Below are 14670 nucleotides of genomic sequence, written 5' to 3'. Positions count from 1 at the left end.
ATCGGTCGATTAAAACCGATAAAAAAAATAATCCGAATTGATCGGGATTTCTGCATCGAAAATGGGATATTAAAACCGATTGAAAATAGTCAAATCAACTTTAATACTCTTTAAGTGGATTAATGTGCGGTAATATATATTCATCTTAGTTCGAAATTATACGATTTCATAAATTATAATTCGATTTTAATGCGATATGAATCTATTGGAGGACGACGAAAGTAATCCGTTTCTATTCGAAATTTCACGATTTTGCGGATTACATCACGATAGACAATCTGTTTTAATACAATTGAATTGGCATTTATTATTGTTAATCCATGGGTAAAAGTATGTGCAATTTTATGTGGTGTGAGTCGGATTTACTCTTATTATTAATCACAATTAAGCTATTTAAAATAAAATCTTTATTTCTTTGTCAACATAAAATATTTATAAAAGAAATACGATTTAGGCGTTAACCCTCAAGTAGTTATATATAACTACATTTTCATATTGCATGTTGATATTGACAGTCAATATGGTTTTCAGCGTTGCTGTAAAAATTAAAATGTTTTGATTATTTTTACAGTCATAACGTTTAAAATAAGACTTTGCTCAGATTGTATATACAATTTCTTACCTTCGCATTTGTTAGTTTTATCGATCAACGCCGTTTGCAGTCGTTCGTTTAGTTTTCTTACATTTGTTAACTCGGACTTGCTTCCTCCAGATTTTGTTTTATTTCTTTACGTTCATTTCATAATTTGTTATTGTGTTCCGTAATTCTTCAATCCTTTGTAATTTCGAAATTTCTTCAAGCAACAATTTTTTTTCTTTTATCTGCAAAAACCGAGTACAAAAATTTGTTATTAAATTTTTGATTTATACATTAAATATATATTATACTACTATTATAATAGTACACTATGCAAATTTATCCAAATGTATAAGAGTTAAATTAATTTTTTACGTTTTTTAGAACATTTTTTTCATCAAAATACTCTCAAACAAAATACAAATACCTTCAATCCCGATTGAATGTATTTATGCAAAAACCAAAAAATAATGATAAAATTTGTTGCGTTAAAGATGTAAATACCTCTTTCACTCATATTTGAATTTGAAACATTTTTCTCTCGGTATAAGCAATCCTATTTTTTTTTCAAATAAATATTTTACACAATACCTTATCATTACACTTTATTACTTATAGTTGCAGTGGTTTTGATTAAATAACGTCGAGATTTCGGTTCATTTTCACATTCATGTACCAGTGGACTCTTCAAAATATAAAAATTGGTTAATATAGATTAATTTTTGGTTAATTACATTAATTTTTCAAAAATTAAATATACAAAATAATTATACAAATTATAAACAGATTGATATCAATCGCGAAACTTACTTCTCCGTATTCAGAAATTTAAAAATACCATGTGTGGGTATATTTCGACATTTAGGAATCTATTTTGTTACTTTTAACAATGTGGTTAGAGAGTATCATTGAACAAATATTTTCCATGTTTTAATTGCGTAATGACACATAATGAAAATATTAAAAGTTACAGAATAAGCTCTTTATGAAAATTAATTACAATAAAAAAAATAACTTTTTGACTTTAAAATCTTGAAAATGTTAGTTATCTTCGCACAAAAATGTCGCATGATGAAATTGTAATATACCTTTGAAATATGGTTGTCTACATCAGTGATGCTTTCTCCATATTTATAAATCTAAAAATACAGATATGAATTTTAATTGGACAATGTGTGTAAAAAACAAATTGTTAATTGTAATAATAAAATTAAATACATTAATGTTTTCAGAACAATGTGTGGTCAAATTACAGAAATTATTAATTAAATATGTACCCTTGAATTATTCGCTTATGATGTATCGTTTTAGTAAAAATCACATAAAAGAATAAATTTTAATTTTTAATATTTATCTCAATTGTCATAGAATTAAATACCAATCAACGTACCTTTTCATCGTTGCATTCTTCCAACAATTGTAACTTTTCATCGTTGCATTCTTCTAATGATTGTACATTTTCATCGTTGCATCCTTCCGACGATTGTATCTTTTCATCATTGCATCCTTTCAACGATTGTATCTTTTCATCGTTGCATCCTCGATTGATTGTTCTACATATATTTAAATTGTAATAATACATTTATTAATTTATTAATTTTAAGATCTAATAGCAGAAATTAAACAACACTTTTGAATGATTGAGATCTAACGTGCAGCCTTCGTTGAGAAATTTAAAATGTCACGTGACATAATACTTCAGTTAAATATGTTCAATAATAACTTTCGTAACTTTCATAAATTATAAACAAATTACGTTTTTGTTTTTGCGTTTAATTAAAATATTATTATTTATCTGAACATGCAAAAAATATATTGTATAAATTTATAAAAATAAATAATGTTATTATAAGTTCTAAATCTATTTATAATATACTTAAAAATTATACAATACCTCCGAATCAATGCAGTCCCTTTCTAATGCTGGTTCGATACATTCCAACGACTGTGTTTCATGAAATTCTGGATCCCAAAATTCTTTTAAGAAAAAAAATTACATTTTATATAATAACATTTTATACAATTTTATAATATATCACAAAAGTGATGTGAAATTATAATATAATATTATAAATATACCTTCTGGTGTTTTAGGTTTCTCGTACTTATGCCGATGCCGCGAGCATTGATTCTTTTGCTTCTGCAATTCGTCTTTTAACAGCGATAAATTCTTGTAATACTAATGTAAAAGATCACACAGACTGAGAAAAATTAATACTTGTTTATGAAGAAAATATTTCTTTTATGTGTACATATTTTGTGTAATTATATTTTGATATTAGTTTTTCACATTCCCAGCAATCCCAACAAGTCAGTTTTGCTCCGTCAGTTTTGTGTCGCATATTAATCTATTCTGCCTTCTTGTTATACTTATGATTTGGAAAAACCGAAAAAAAAGTTTCCGAAATTGTAATATATTTACATAGTTGAAATATTGATAGCAAAATATTCTACATTTTTTATACCCGATTTTGTATAATTTTAATATAAAAGTTGTCATCAAGCTTTAGAAAACTGAGCAGATTAGGGTCAATATATTAATTAGACTCGAAAACAAAATAATAAAAAAAAAGAAAAAGACAAGAGTATAAAAACGAGAAACTAAAAGAAAACAAAAAAGTAAAATAAAGTTAATTCCTAAAATTAAAAGCGTGTTCCTGTAAAAAAAAACTACAATTATATAAAAAATAATAATAAAAAAAACATTAAGTTTGGAGAAATACTCTATTGTAATAAAGAAATGAAAAATAAAATGCATTAATATTTTCTTTCTTATAATATAAATTTAAAAAGTTCTATTTTATTGCTTAAAATGTAGATTAATAAATATTTATTTAAATGCACATAATTTTTATTTATATTTGTAACATTAATATGATTTTTGTCTTTATAATTAAAAAAAGAATATTACAAATTTAGAATATAAAAATGTCATAAAAAGATCGTAATTGAAAGTTAATAATAAATAAGAACAAGCGAGGTTCAGTATTCGAAGCACAAATTGATACAAAATAAGTCAGATAATTTCATTTATCCAAAAAATTCTACTAATACAAAAAACATTAAATATAACTTAATTACTTATAAGAATTTTTTTTACTTATAAGAATTTAATTACTTATAAGAAGCATAAAAAAATAATTCAATAACACTATGTATTTTGAAAATATTTTGGGATATATACCTAAAATTTGTTGCAAACATTTTATGTTATACCTGTTTATTAGCATTTTCGTCGAACATCTTTTATTGTAAACAGCTATTTCGATAACTTTTCCAGTTTCACTGATAATACTTTTTTCAAAATCTGAAACATGAATGTCAATATATAAGTAATATAAGATATTATTAACGATTCTGATTATTATTTATATAATATATGTATACAATTTGAAAAATATAAACTTATGGAATTATTTTCTTGTGTACTTTTCGAAGACGCCGTATTATTAAGTGAATCAATGATTTCATTTGAGGATGATGTATTATTACTCGAAGCCGTTATCATCAAGCGTTCCGCAATAGTAGGAAACCTTTTTAAAGTTTCTAATCGCTTTTCGATATCATCTTTCGAATCTGCAAAATAATAAATTATGCATTTCATATCTGTTTGGGGTATTTAAAAAAAAACTGCTGCTACAAGTTTTGTGGCAATCTTGCGATATACTCGTATTATAAAAGTGGGTTTAATAAAGAGGTATATTATTTACATATTTTTGAAAAAAAAATAATTTTGTTATAAACAAAATGTGCATTACTTACCTCCTAATAACATAATTATTTCTGAGCACATTTTTTTTGTTCACCTCCACGCGATACTTAACATTGTTTTTATGTGTGCTTATTGAAAAATTTTGGATTTTAAAGGTACGCATAATTATTTTTTTTTATTTTTTTATTTTGTTTATGATTGAACTATTTGTAAAAAAATTAATAAGTACATAATGTATACATAATGTATACATATACAATACTAGATTAAATATTCTATAACTGCACATCACAGACGAAAGATATAACAGACAGTAACGAGAATACCCAAACATGGAAAAACGTAAAAAGATAAAACGATATAAAAAACGTTAAAACGAAAAGATAAAACGATATAAATGGGTTTATACAAGAATTACGAAAAATCATACGAATACAATATATCTGCACGCACATCAGCAATATGGGAAACTCTTGCCATAGCTCAATATTGTAATACTGAAGGTGAGTAAATAATGTCATAATCTGCACATGATGAATTGTATATTAATATGATTTTATTTGTTTGTAAAACGCGTTTCTTTAAAAATGAAAACAATACAATAATAACTTATCGGTTATGATCCAGTAAACAAAATGTGCACAATAAACAGATTGAAAACAAATTCTTTTACTAATAATCGTAAACAAATTTCTATTACAAAAAAATTTTTTTCCCAGAAGAATGGATACTTTTTTAAATAAATAATTGTTTCATTATTCAGTAATAATGTTATAGGATTGCACATATTGTAAGTTGTAACACGTGTTGTTCGTATAGGAAATAATTTTTGCATCCGAATAATGTTTCATTCATCAATTCTTAAAAAAATAGCAAATTCAGTCAATCAAGAAGAAGAAAAGAAGCCAAACAGAAAATATATCTATAACAATACAAATTTTTAAAATTAGAAATATTTGATATAATGACAATATAAATATTATCACATAAAATGTATTAAATATTATAGTAAGAATAACAAATATTAGCAGTAATTGAAAAAATTTAAAACATTAAAATATTTTTGGCTTTGAATAATAATTAAAGGAGAAAAGAAATTGCCATAAGAGTCACATGCGAATGCTAGTGCGGAATATAATTTCTTACAAAAATTGACCACTATATCACATTGTTACATTAGTGATGTGTGAATTGCAGCATCTCACGATTAACATCAACAACGCATACGTTTCAACTTTTGCAGTAATTTGTTACATTGTTCGAATATTTGACTTGTTTGATTCCCATATAAATATTATTTATAAATGACATTTTGTCCTTTTGTCAAATTGTAAACATGTCGTTTTTATTGAAAAATATTTTTGACGACTGAAGATATTATACATGTTGTTACTTTATTTCAATAAATATGTAATTAATTGATAATTTTTTATTCTTGTACATAATATATAATATGTTGTAAATTGTATGAATGCCATTTAACTACTTATGAATTTGAATTATAATAAAGTATACATAAACTAATAACACAATTCTATAAACAATCCAAAAAACCAATAAGACAAAAAAAACTATTCGACCATAGTTTAAAAGCAGTTTTTTTTGCTATACGGCTTTAACGCATCGAAAATTGCTTAAAATTTTAAGAATGTTATTTATCGAATATCATTAATAAAATCATATCAAAAAATATTTGTTATATCAAAAAATATTTGTTATATGAAGTAATTGTAAAAAACATTTTTTTTTTAAATTATCTAGTTTCCAAAAAAATTGAAATCGTAAAAATATTGAATATATTGCATTTGTTTATAACAATTATTATAAATTGTTGTAAAAAATTGTTAAAAATTACAGTGAATAATTTATTAAAAATGCATATTGTGTTATCTTGCGTAATTTTTCTTTGTTTATATAGCGTACATTTTTATTAAAATGTAGAACAAATGTGTATATTATTAAAGGTTGACAATTATAAAAAACATATTTTTGTTATAAATAAATAAAGTATACTTAGAAATTAATAGAATTAATAGAAGAAATTAATAAAATATTTGGATACTTATAATATATCAAAAAGTTAAGAAAATATTATATATGAACTTCTGCAATATTTTCCTTATTTCTGAAATGGACTTGGGTTGGATGGATTTACTCTACATTACAATTCAAAATTATATAATTTTTATACAGATAATACTGGAGTCCATGAATTAAGGCATCAGAAATGCTGCTTGTACTAAAAATGATTGCAATAACACTGCCGAATAACTTGAGGATTGCAGTGGGAGATCTGATAATATTGCGAATAATATTACCATACAGTATTCCTCATGTACGATAAAGACAGCAAGAAATGAAGAAGATAATGATGACATAATTAATAGTAATAATAAATTTAACAGTAGTAACGTGGGTTGCATAGATGATGAAAATGAAAAAAATTACGAAGAAAGTATGGATAATAGAATAACGGATGACTGACGGACGACAACAAAAGTGAAACGAGGAAAAAAGCAGCAGAAGATGACGATAATTAATACTACCGGATAATTATACTACCGGAAGCGATATGGATGACAATTATGAACGTATTGAGGAGTAAACGAGTGAAGAAGACATCACATTCGATGATACTGTATTATTTTCAGAATCTAATTTGACAATACGAGATATATTGATATTAGTCGTCGCATTTTCGCTCCGATTTAAGCTGTCAGACCTTGGAAAATCTGCGCTTATAAACATGATAAAATTATTGGCCGGGCCAAAATTCGAAAAAATTAATATTTCCAAATATACTTTAGGTAAAGCCACCAGACGATAAAATAGTTTATCACTATTTCTGCGACAAGTGTCGTACCAAAATTATGTATTCGACGTAGAAATAAATTTATAAAACAATCACTAACGTGTGACTCTTGTCGAGAAAAACTTGTAATTTCATTGGGCGCGTTTAGCAGATACAACTATTGTACAACTGTTGAGTGAGTGTTTGCTGAACGCACTCCGCTCAATTACCACTACTCAACATGTTTAAGGAGGGGACGCCATTTTTTCCATCTAATTTTTTCTCTGTTACCTAAGCGCACTATGTTGTAAAATAATATGGCGGCACACATGACAGCTTAATCATAATTTGAATTTGAAAAACCTAACTCAAAGAAAATGAATTTTAAAAATACCGGAAATTAAATGTATAGTGCAAATTATACAATTGGTGATAATACAGTATCACTGATACAGAAGAGATCCATTCAAGATTACAATCAGGTAAATACACATATAATATATAATATAATTATAATATAATAATAATAATATAATATAATAATATAATATAATAATAACATAATTATAATATTATTATAAATCTTTTTTCTCTCTCTGCGCTAAACTTTGTTTATTTATTTATATATTGATAAATGATGATACTGAATAAATAATGTACCTTAGCAATATTTCTTTTTCAGATACAGATTTTTTAAAGTAATATTTAGTAAATGTTACAACTGCATCAGAATTGGTTTCAATTTTAGATGAAACTACGGATAGTATATGTACTGGTATGTAAACCATCTTTGTTTAATCCACTATTTATTATTAGAATAAATTATTAATAAAATATTTCTTTTATAAATTTTTTGTATAATTGTAGATTCTGAAAAGAAAAATTTTTCATGGACAAAACAATCAACGAAATTATTTTTAAACAGTTATTTAGACCGTAAAGACAGTTTCCAAAATCTTAAATTAAAAAAAATCTTCATGGGCACAAATTCTTCAAGTTATGAAGGCAAATGGTTATACTAATTTAAATGAAGACCTTCTGGATAGAAAAATGCATAACATACAAAAATATAAAAGATAATAATAAAAAATCACCGGTCGAGGATTTTGTGGGAAAATTTTGAAACTTTTGAAGATATATTTGCCAATGACATGACGATTAACTGGTGTTCAACACTTTCATCGATGCAAACAGACAAAGATATAACAGCAAGTGTATCTTGTCAAGAAGACCATAAAGTAATACTTTAACACACCTTTTTTCTGATTTTTCTAAAACCTGTATCAGACTACGCAAAATTAAAGATTAAAAATTGGAATTTGACTAATCAGAAAAAAAGGAATTAAAATTTCTTTGCCTTGATTGGTCAAATTTCAATCTTAAAATTTTAATCTTTAATACGTATCCTGATACGGATTTTACAATTCTTATCATATTTGAACTTCGTCTTCTACTTTATCAATATCACCATTTCAGCCAATCCATGCCAATCTTGCCAATCCTGTCATTCCAGCTTCCTCAACACCTTCAACACATCTTGAAACACCTGGTTTTTCCCATTCTTCCTCAGGTGTTTCAGATTCATTTAATATAACGCCCTCACTTGAGAGGTCAGAAAAATCAACGCGAATGAGTTCACTTTATAATATAAGAAAAAAAACAACTTGATATCGAGGAAAGACGCATCAAACCTATAATGGAATTAAAGACATCCATCGACAATAGCAACAAGATCCAGCAAGAAAAAAACGATTTGCTATGAAATTTGTTACTTTTAAGAAGTAATCGAATTGAAACAGAAGAAAATATGTAAACTATGGTTTTTTTACATTATAGTTTATTAATATATTTAATTATATTTAATTTTACTTACGTTCTACATGTGTATAATAGTATTAATAAATAATAAAGAAGTTTCATTTTTTTGAGAAACACGTGCGTTTATGCGAACTTCCGTTGCCGGTGAATTAAAGAGCGAGAAGAAAGGTTGGTGAAAAAAGAAAAAAAGATAAAGGCAAAAGAGAAAAAAGAGAAGGTGAAAATGAAAAGAGTGGAGTGAGGTGTATGTAGAGAAGTATAAGTGAAGGCGATGGTGAAAAGGGATAGAAACAGGGAAGCGAGAAAAAGGCAATAGAGATAGAGGTTAGGGAAATAGGAGGAAAAGAGGGAAATCATGCGGTGGACAGAGAGTGACGGAGAATGAGCTGGGAGTAGAGAATAAGTAGAACGGTGAGCAAATAGGTAGAAATAATAGAGGGAGCAAGAGAAGTGTAGAGATGTAATATACCAATAGATGTAATATAACAATAATAAAAATAATAACAATAATAACAATAACAATAACAATAACAATAATAATAATTAATAATAATAATAATAATAATAATAATAATTAATAATAATAATAATAATAATAATTAATAATAATAATAATAATAATAATAATAATAATGTTGTAATAATCTAATATAATAAGTTAACAATTCTATTTCTTTTGGCTTCTGCAAGAAGATCTTCGTCAGGTACTACATCTCTATCGTCGTTTGGTATTGACATTGGTTCTTCGATTGGCACTTCATGTTCAAAATCGATTTCGTGACGATCAATTAAAAAATTATGTATGACACACGCTGTTGCTATTATAGTATTTCCCAGAACTGCGTCGGATATATCTAAATATTTTAATCTTTAAAATTTGCCTTTCAAAAGACCGAATGCTCTTTCGATGATAGATCTGATGGTACTTAACATTGTAATTACTTTGCTCTCTAGTTAAGTGGCCATTATCACGAAATGGTGTCCTCAGATTTTTCATTAAAAGATAGGCAGAGTCTCCCAAAAAATGCATATTAGGAGATAATAAAATATTTTCAACATTATTTAATTGTGCAAACAATTCACTCTGCCTGAATATCAGAGCATCGTGCATTTATCCAGGCATTCCAATGAAAACATCTATGAAACGTGTCTTGTGATCGTATACTCCTTGTAATATAATTGAATGTACTTTGTTCCTATTATAAAAATCTATAGGGTTGCCTGCGGGAGCTTATATTGGAATATGGCAACCATCGATTATACCAACAACACCGGGAAAACCGCGAGAACGTCTTCGGAAAATAATTTCCTTCTCATGACATCTTCTTCTATAGGTCATGTTATATAATTCGGTAACAGACTAGCTACAATCGTGACAATTTCTTTGAACACATGGTGACTAGTGTTTTTGGGTAATCTAAAGCGATCTCCAGCAACGAGAAAACTTTCTGGTTTAACCAAAACCCAAACAGAGAACGTAACTTTCTTTCTTAAATCCACAAAGTAATTTGGATTCCCAAGGACAGCATGTTCAATTACGTTGAGCAAGTCCTCAAAAAATCTTTTGAGGACTTGCTCAACGTAATTGATTAACAAAATTAAATTAAATAACTAAATTAATCTTTTTGTGAGATATATTAAATATCTCAATATCTTTATATACATAATGTTTATTTATAGTATTTATTTAATATAGTTTATTTAATCTTTATTTATAGTTTATTTATAGTTTCATAAAATACATTAATATACCGCAAATGTTGCACGAGACATTCTAAAATGCTCCTTAAATAAAAGATCATCATATTGAGGAACAATAATTTCGTAATAATTTTGATTTCTGGCCCTTTCAACACGCTGCCTTATTTCTAATTCATCCAGTTCTGGTAATGGTTCAATAAATTCATTGAGCATAAGACGCAATGCGTTATTTCAACCGTTTACACCATCATCCATAGCGAAAAGAACAATAATATCCAAATTGTCCATATTATAAATTTTAAAATACAATATTTATTTTTTTTTTAACAATTTGATAATATTTTGTATTTTATATTATAAATAAACTGAGAAATAAGGCTATGTTAGTAAAAACAAATCAAGGTCACGTGACATGCTATGCAATTTTGAAAAAGTCAGTTTAGCAGACACGTCTCAAATCATCATCAGTAAACGCTCACTAATCACTCATTCCAAACGCTTTGCAACTGTTGGGATCTGCTGAACGAGCCCATTGACATTCAATAATTACTTCATGTCAATTGAAAAAATATATCAATTAGAAATGCTATTTTCTCACGAAGCAACCAAAGCTGAGATGTTCGATTTTATTTCATCAAAAAGTAATTGTCATGCCAATAACTTTAATATTATAACAGATATTTGAGACAGTGAAATTTATAGAAATATTTCAAAAGATGTTAATTTGTTAGTAACATTCAATTACAGTGCTGATGGCGCTCTTTTAACTAAAAGTGGGAAACGAGGATTTTGGCCATTACAAATAATTTTAAATTGTTTATCACCTAAGAGTAGGTTTAAATACGTTCTTTTAACCGGGCTACTAATGTGCACTCACGAACCAAATAGTAAATTACTGGACTTGTATTTTTTAAAATTTAATGATCATTTTCTTACCTTTACAATAACGGTATTATTATTCGTAGTTTTGATAATAAAAAATTTCTTGTGAAATTTTGCCCCTTAGCGTGTTCCGTTGACTCCGTCTGCCGCCCAATCATGCAAAATAGAGTGCAGTTTACTGGAAGATATAGTTGGTGCTATTACCCTGAAGAATATATCGCAGAAATACATGGAATAAGATATCCCATACGTGAACATGATCCACCTTTACGGACTGCTGACAGTCATCACAAGAATGTTTAATTTGTGCGTAATTTAAAGAAAAACAGTGAAATGGGCGTACGAGATGATATCTCAACATCTCAAATTCCACAAAATGACAAACAATACAATGATTCAGTTACATTCAAAATATGGTCAAATAATACACATCATTCTATTAAATAATAAATGCCACTTGCAAATATCAAAAATTACAATTAGTTCCAACAAACCGTTTAATGTGTCGTACATGGATAGGATAGAATCAGAAGATTATATACACAGCTCAATAGTTCCCATAAGCGATGTTAAAAGCAAAGTTAGATGTAGAATATTGTAGATATTTATGCAAATCTTCGAATATATTTAAAATTCAATAATAAATAAAACTTTGTAATAAATACAATTTTGCTTTTTTATTTATATACACACAGTCGAATACAATATTTATGACAAAAATTCGATTTAATTGCATTAAATCAGATTTCATTTTCATCCGAAAAATTGAATAATTTCAAATTAAAACAAATGTTGCTTATCACAGATAAAATTGGATTCTTATTGCATTCAAACCGATTTAGTTTTTATCCCCGAAATCGGTAAATTTCGGATTAAACCGGATTACAATCAACTCAATTACTAAAAATTGAATATTATTACAACGGATTACATACGTGCAATCGCTGAATTTTTTTAAAAAGGATTAATGTTATCTTTCCTAGTAAATTGGATTCAGACGAATTACAACTGATTTTATTAAATCGGTGTTCTTCTAATTGAAATGGATTCGCAGCTGTTAAAAACAAATATACGATTTAGGCGGATTATTTTGGATTTAAATATCCATCCGATTATTCGTGTTTATTTGGATAGACAATATGGATTAGAATGTAATGATTTCGGATTGGAAATACTCCACAAAAGCGATATTAAAATCGATTATAATTCGTTCGGAATTAAAATCAATTACTTTTTAATCCGAAAGCGGATTGAACCGATTAAAATCGATTAAAACCGATTAAAATGGATTATGTTTTAATCGGTTTTAAGCGACCATTTTCGACAGGGGTCCCTTTCAAGTATTGAAAGATGCGTTTGATCATCTTCCAGTGACTCTTCATCAGTTTATTACAAGATCGACTTAAGTAGTTCACAGCAAAGCTGATATCAGGGCGAGATATTGTGGCTAGATATAGTAAACTTTCTATAGCTTCACAATAGTGTTCAGATTCCTTCAGTGGTTTGTCATTTATATGTTTTTCTTGATCTGTGACCATTCCACGTTCCATTGGGGTGGATGCAGAATTTAGTGTGTTAAATTTGAATCGTCAAAAGGTTTTTTCTGTGTATTTTGATTGATTAACAGAAATTCCATTTGAGCTAATTTTTATTTGCATGCTTAGACATGACAGTTGCCCTTCACTTGCAATGTCAAATGTGACTTCGAATTTTTGGTTTAATCTATTTAAGATGTTAATCATATCGTCCTCATTTGTTCCAGCAACAAGTTCATCATCTACAAATAAAGAAAGTATTACTTACACTTCTGTTTTTGTCATAATAAATTCATGGATCATTATCGGTATTGTCAAGTCCAAGAGACTTTAAGAATTTTGAAAATTCTTTGTTCAAGATTTTCGGAGCTTGTTTCAGACCATAAATACTTTTGTTTAACTTGCAAACACGCCCAATGCCATCGTTGAAACCTTCAGATTGATAAATAAAAATATCTTCTTTTAATTTTCCGTGTAGATGTGCTGTTTTTACATTAAAGGTCATCAATTTTATTTTGTTAGAGGCTGCAAGATTAAGAATCAATTGAATTAACACATAATGAGCAACAGGACTAAACGTTTCGAAATAGTCAATTCTTTCCTTTTGTTCAAAACCTCTGGCAATGAGTCTGACTTTGAATCGACCGTCTTGCTTCTGACGTAGGATCCAGCGACAAGTTAATGGTTGCATTTATTTGGAAGGTTTTACCAAGTCCCAGCTTATCATTTTAGTTAGAGAATTAAATTCTTCAGACATTGCTTTAGGCCAATTTTCATTTTTTAGGGCATCTGAAACAGAAATGTCTTCAAATTCTTCTATTATGGCCACATTTACTTGTTTCTTATACGAAAATAGTCCATTTTGCAGGCTTCTTTAGAGTTCGACGATCTCGCAGATTTAAAGATATAGGCTGATTTTGTTTAAATAATATAGTCGAGTCATCAGAGTCATCAGTATCATGGTCTAAATTGTGAGACGGCTAATCATCATTCGAGTCTTCAGAGTTGAAGGTTTCGGGTTCAGAATTTTCAGACTCTCCTCCTGAACTCTTATTTTGACTTACTACCATCAGAGTTTCAATTTCAGTGCAGCCTTTTCCAATTCCAATTTTCTCATTAAAAATCACATTGTCGGAGCAAATAATATCATATTCTTCGGACAGATAAATTTTATAGCAAAGTGAGTTCAAATTATAGCCAACGAAAATTCCTTTTTGTGATTTCTTTTCAGTTTTAGCTCGTTTGTGATCTTGAATTAGAACATAGCATTCACATCCAAAGCTTCTCAATTTTCTGACATCCACTCTATGTCCAAACCACAATTCAGCGGGATTTTTAAGCGGGGAGCACACACTTTTGCATAAGCGCATAACCATAAACATAAAGAAATTGATTGGTCCACAAATGTATGCATAAGAAAATGAACCAATCAATTTCCTTATGCTTATTGTTATGCGCTTATGCAAAAGTGTGTGCTCCCCGCTTTATCTTTCAATGAGCTTGTTGCAGTCTGATTTAGAGTGAAAACTACATAGTAACAGCTTCAGCCCACAAGTTTTCATTCAAATCTTGAGCATGTAAAGTGGATTGAGTCAATTCAACAACTGTGTGCATTTCTCTTTCAATTCGTCCATTCTGTTGAAGTGTTTAAACA

At 27.8% G+C, this 14670-nt stretch overlaps 2 pseudogenes; one reads left to right on the top strand and one right to left on the bottom strand.

Moving 5' to 3' along the window:
* Positions 1-450: 450 nt before the first annotated feature.
* LOC126856065 (uncharacterized) lies at positions 451-4458 on the bottom strand (annotated as a pseudogene).
* A 163-nt stretch (positions 4459-4621) lies between these two features.
* Positions 4622-11284, top strand: LOC126856064 (uncharacterized; annotated as a pseudogene).
* The last annotated feature ends 3386 nt before the right edge of the window (positions 11285-14670 follow it).

This window comes from Cataglyphis hispanica, chromosome 17 (genome assembly GCF_021464435.1).
Source record: "Cataglyphis hispanica isolate Lineage 1 chromosome 17, ULB_Chis1_1.0, whole genome shotgun sequence".
NCBI lineage: Eukaryota > Metazoa > Arthropoda > Insecta > Hymenoptera > Formicidae > Cataglyphis > Cataglyphis hispanica.
The sequence above is the reverse complement of the archived record's forward strand: the minus strand, read 5'-3'. Positions and strand labels throughout refer to the sequence as shown.